The sequence below is a fragment of the Macrobrachium rosenbergii genome, chromosome 25 (assembly GCF_040412425.1).
Source record: "Macrobrachium rosenbergii isolate ZJJX-2024 chromosome 25, ASM4041242v1, whole genome shotgun sequence".
Classification (NCBI taxonomy): domain Eukaryota; kingdom Metazoa; phylum Arthropoda; class Malacostraca; order Decapoda; family Palaemonidae; genus Macrobrachium; species Macrobrachium rosenbergii.
This window is the reverse complement of record NC_089765.1, coordinates 38,783,410-38,789,409: the sequence shown is the minus strand read 5'-3', so window position 1 is coordinate 38,789,409 and position 6,000 is coordinate 38,783,410.

Here is a 6,000-nt window from a genome sequence, read left to right as displayed (position 1 = left end):
TCATTGTAGTGTGTATTATATTTTGCTATTCATTTATTTGATATTTCTTTGTATGCATGTGTATTTTCTTGAATTATAATTTTTTAATAGAATCTCTGTACTTTTCAAGCAACATTTGCGAGAGAAATCTCGTTTGCTGTAAATTGAGGTTGTTTTTCACGGTGTACTGTCTTTATGATGAAGGCTGCATTAGAAGCGTAAGTAGGGAACCGTCAAGTTAGTACTTAAGAGTTATGGAAATATCAGAACCCACTCTTGGGTCCTGGAAAGCATAATAGATAAAACAGTATCCACGGAGAAACACGCATTTTCTTGAGTTCATGGAGAGAAAGGGAACTTGAAATTTTGTGAAGGAAGGATGTAGTTTTGAGAGACATAGCGTTGCTTGTACAAAAAAAAAAAAAAAAAGAAAAAAGGTTGCATCTCCTCTGTAATCGTGACACGAGAAAATCGTGAAATTCCGAATTTCGGGCTACCGTCATGGTCAGCGGATCTCTTCTTGGAAAACAGCGTATGCATTAACTAAAGGCATTTATTTTCCAGCACATGTTTACCTTATCAAGCGGTAGCTTCACAGAAAGATAGGAAGTAGCCATTGGTACATTGACCCTCTGACTGCTGGGTCAATTGCAAACCTCAATAGTCAAATATTTTACTGATAGTTTACACACTAAGCTGAAGTTTCATTAGCAGCGTAGGGCACCTTTCCTTTTACTGTTCTATACACGTCTTTTATGCACGCGCTTTCACATCTCATGGCTAATAAGGACCTTTCCTGTCAATTCATACTTTCTCCTCTCTCTCTCTCTCTCCAATCACACCTTTCCACCAGTTAAACATCTCCCAAACAACATCGAAACCCATTGGTGCTCTTTGAACATATACTCACCATTCCAGCAAGAGGTCGTAGCTTTGTGTTTTCCACCCTTTTAGTGTTTCTTAATTCCTTTTACTACGTAAACAGTTCATCTTAACAATTTTTTAGTGACTTTTAGAAACCGTATTTTAACACCCCTCTTATAAATTCCAATTCTTGCCTCCTTTACATTCTCGTTTTCTATTCCGCAGTTTTTGCAGAACTCGCCCTACATTTCTTAGTCTTTTACATGGTGTTTTCACCCAAGATCCCGGTTTCACCCATATTCCATTCGACTGTCATTTGGGCCGGAGTTCGATTCCCGCCGCCGGCTGATGAAGAGTTAGAGGAATTTCTTTCTGGTGATAGAAATTCATTTCTCGCTATAATGTGGTTCGGATTCCACAATAAGCTGTAGGTCCCGTTGCTAAGTAACCAATTGGTTCTTAGCCACGTAAAAATAAGTCTAATCCTTCGGGCCAGCCCTAGGAGAGCTGTTAATCAGCTCAGTGGTCTGGTAAAACTAAGCTATACTTACTTTTTTTTGTAGCGCCTACTTCCAAGTGACAACTGCTCATGCATTCGTTCGTCCACCACTCCATATTAATGGTTTCCATTTAGATTCTTGGTAGCATTTATTTTTTACTTTCTTTTCATGCAGACATTTCATACGCTTTCCTCATTCTCTGCATCTTCTTGCTGTTGCCAATTAGTGCAAATGTTACTCAATCAGTTGGCAAACCGTCTTTTACGCCCATGTCCTCTATTTTACCATAGCTTCCCTCACACGGCGCACTCTTGCTTGATTAAGACTTACATCTACAGTTAACCACCAACTTTTTTTATTCATATATTTTGTGGCAGCCTTCACTTTTATCATAAATACATTTACAGTCCCAGTGTCGTATATCCGTCAGTTCTTTCGCAAGCTTCCTGTAGGTCCTGTCTTTCAAACTTCTTACGACCGTTTTATTGGAAAAATTTGATACACATAATGCAGTTATCTTCTGTTGTTGAACGGAATATCTTTTCAGTCACACGTAGTGAGTATATAGTTTATTGGTGATTCAAGTTTAATACATTATTTCCTAATTTCAGCCGTTTCAGTGCATCCATTTCATCGGACACTAGTTCAGATACCGCGAGAAATGGTAAAACGCTTATGTACACACAAAACACACATACACATATATATATGTACATATATATATATATATATATATATATATATATATATATATAATATATATATATATATATATATATATATATATATATATATATATATATATATATATATATATATATAAGTATATATTGTGCCTCTGTGTATATTTAATTCGAGAACTAATGCTGCGATAATGGCAGTGCTCCTTTAGGACAACCCGTGTCTTTTTATATTGACGAACCTAAACTAAATACATTTAGCATATATTTTGCGTCTTAACATCAAATCCAATTGCGAGTCGCCTCCAAATTATATTAGATTGGTCCTTAGCGCCGGTTTAGCAATTGCACTACGTTGGCTACGTTAATCAATTCTTGTGCGTTTATTCTTGTGGGATTACTCAGTTGTTGCGATTCGAGTTTAGATATAAACGTAATGATTCTCTAAATGAAGATATTTTAAAGTCGGAAAGAAGTTGTGCTAAAAAAGACAGTCGTAACCTTTGTTAGAAGTATATGGAATGCGGGGATTTAATGCCTTTCCGCTTTGGTGTTTCTCTCTCTCTCTCTCTCTCTCTCTCTCTCTCTCTCTCTCTCTCTCTCTCTCTCTCTCTCTCTCTCTCTCTATATATATATATATATATATATATATATATATATATATATATATATATATATATATATATATATATATATATATATTATATATATATATATATATGTGTGTGTGTGTGTTTGGTTATGCTGCATACGACCTGTTGAGTTTTATACTCATGATCACGGTCTAGGTACCTAGACCGTGCTCTTGATATCGTTCGATAACGGCAGCACATCATATGGTTGTGGTAATCGTCGGCAATCGAAGAGTCCTTGACACTGTACGGAACCCTTTTTTTTTTTCATTTTATTTCCTAATATTGGACACGCATCTCCAAAACTATAATAGAGTTTTCATTAGCAGATAGGTAATGATTAGTTGAGTCTCATTATTTACCTTTATTTAGAACAATCCACCTTCAAAATATGTTAAAATGCATACACGTATTACGAATATAGGAAATATATTTTACACTTTTAGAATATTTCGTTTATTTAATCTTGATTGCGTTCTTAGCTGACTTATACACTTACAGCTGTACAGTTACGTAGCGGGTAAAGATGCGGGGAAAAAGATATTCATGCAGGTTTTTAAAGGATTCCTCCTTCAGTATATATATCCATTAATAATACATCGTTTTTTTATAAGTTATACAGTTCCCTGGCAGGACCTGACTGTGGAAAATGTATTCATGTAGTTTCGTATTTTAAGAATATTTCACAGGTAATATACCTGCCAATAACAATTCATAAGCTGTTGTGACCCATATAATCACCCGATGACATTAAGAAAATGAAAAACATATTCATTTCCTTTTTTTTAATGATTCATACATTTATGAGCTATACGCTCTCTCCAGATGGATATTAAAAGGGGCATTCATGTATGATTTTGATATGTCACCTCAAATAAATCCGTTAGTAATAATTCATATACTCATGAGCTATACAATCATGTAACAGGTATTGAACATGACAAAGTTTGCCGCTTCTTCTGTGGCCAAATGAAAGTTCGTTGACTCTGTTTGGTCCTAACTGCTTTCGAAGATTTGTTGACAGAAATTCTTTCGAGAACCAATCTTTCCTACTGTTGTTTAATCAGGCCTCCACTTCTCTTACACCTACACCTCCGTCATCCACACACACGCGTCCTCTCCTCGAGTATTCAGGTCAAGAAGGTAGACCTTTAAAACTGGTATTTCTTTTCGCCTTTATTCTCATTATTTTTCACTCGGATTTTTATGTATAAGTGTTTGTCTGGTTATCATTTTCATTATTTTAATTGTTTTACCTCTGAAGTAACTGTATTCATGTTATATATCAATGATTCTCTCTCTCTCTCTCTCTCTCTCTCTCTCTCTCTCTCTCTCTCTCTCTCTCTCTCTCTCTCTCTCTCTCCAAGAATATTGCCACTACTATATCAACATTTTAACCAAATAAAGTAATAAAAAAAAAACAGAGAATTAGGGATACAAGAATATGGTAACAGATCATCTTGACAACTATTAATTTTCGCAAGAAGACTTCTCGTTGGCAACAAAGAGTAACTTAGGTCAGTTTTTTTTTTTTTTTACCTTTCTGGTCTGTTGTCATTAGTGTTCAATTCCAATCAAGCAAAAAGCATCTTAGAATTAATCTCCTCTGCTTTTCTTGTTCATGCACTTCATCCTGTGGACATAAGAATTTTTCAGTATTACTATTATTATTATTATTATTATTATTATTATTATTATTATTATTATTATTATTATTATTATTATTATTATACCCATACCGTCACAAGTGACGATAATATAAGAAAGGGGAGAAACAACAAATACTCAGACTAAGTTACCTGTACCTTCATTCTGCACACGTACATAGGAGCCAGTGGTAAGAAAGGTTAGCCTTCTACACGCAGAAAATGAATGTATGGATACTAATTGCATCGCGTATTGTATAGTTACTGATATCAATTGTCTATGTCATATGCTGCTTGGCTTCATCAGTTTTGTAAACGTAATCGAAGGTGACATCAAACGTTTCAGAAATTTGTATAACTGGCCGACATATTTCTGTACTATACGACTTCAGTTATTTTCTCAGTGTGATTTTTTTTTTTTTTTGGTTATTGGCTTGATCGTCATAAATACTGCTCTGGACGTTTTAATATTATGTGTTAAAGTAAGTTGTTTTTAATTGGTTTCCGTGTGACCCTATATTTCCTGTTGATGTGTGAGATTCATACGCCATATGGTTGTAAAATCAATTTGGATCTGCAATTTCATAATTATCTGATGGCAATGAAATTCATTTTTATTATCAGGCCAAGAAAGAGTTCTTAACTTCTCGATTTCTGCACAATTGAATACGCTAAGCGTATTAAAAAGTGTAAGGAAGTCGGAAAATTAAGACCTTCTTGTAGTCTTGATATTAAAAAAACAAAAAAAAAAGCTATATCACATGAGCACGATAATTAGATGGCATTTCAAAACCCAGAACACGCAACCACGAAGAAACCCGCTCTGCTAAACGAGAGTAGAAATGGTACGCGGCTGTACACCGGTATTTGGAATTAGCTTCTCTCTCTCTCTCTCTCTCTCTCTCTCTCTCTCTCTCTCTCTCTCTCTCTCTGATTATACATTTTTTGGAACCTCAAAGATTACAAAGTGTAAGTCGTGGTACAAGATTCAGTGTTGCTGATTGTATGCACTTGGTATATAGATGTTTTTGTGTTAAATGTCGGTAATAATTTGCGTGTGTGTCATTTCTTTTTGTACGTATTTATAATTGTCTTTTATCTGCAAATACTATTTTCGTCATGTTTCTGTTTCCTGTAGTCTACTTTATCGCTTTCACCCCCTGCCATTCTTTCCAGTTTGAATATATTTCAATTCTAGCGTTATAATTAAGTCTGCAATTGGCTACGCGAATTAGAAGGTCAAGAACAGAAAGGAACTGTGACAAGAAGCAGATTCTTATTTACTTAGAGGGTGCTTTCAAAGTTCACTTTGAATTAATTTTGGGATAGCACAGTTTGGGTGGGGGAGAGAGAGAGAGAGAGAGAGGTCACATCATTTGCAATCTCAGAGACAAAAGGTATTTTCAGGCGCGCCTGTGTTTAACTGAATGTCATTAGCGGGATAGGAACTCTCTCTCTCTCTCTCTCTCTCTCTCTCTCTCTCTCTCTCTCTCTCTCTCTCTCTCTCACGCACTTTTAAAAAATGATAATGATAATACCTTGTAATGAACTTCCTGTAACCTCCAGATCGAGGCTTGTTAGCCACTATGTACAAGTACCATTTCATTTGTTGTAGGCTGACGGCGCTATACGATTGTGTGGTGAGGTAAAGAGAGAGAGGTTATTTACCCGACGGTTGTATTGAAAGCTGTTGGGCCTT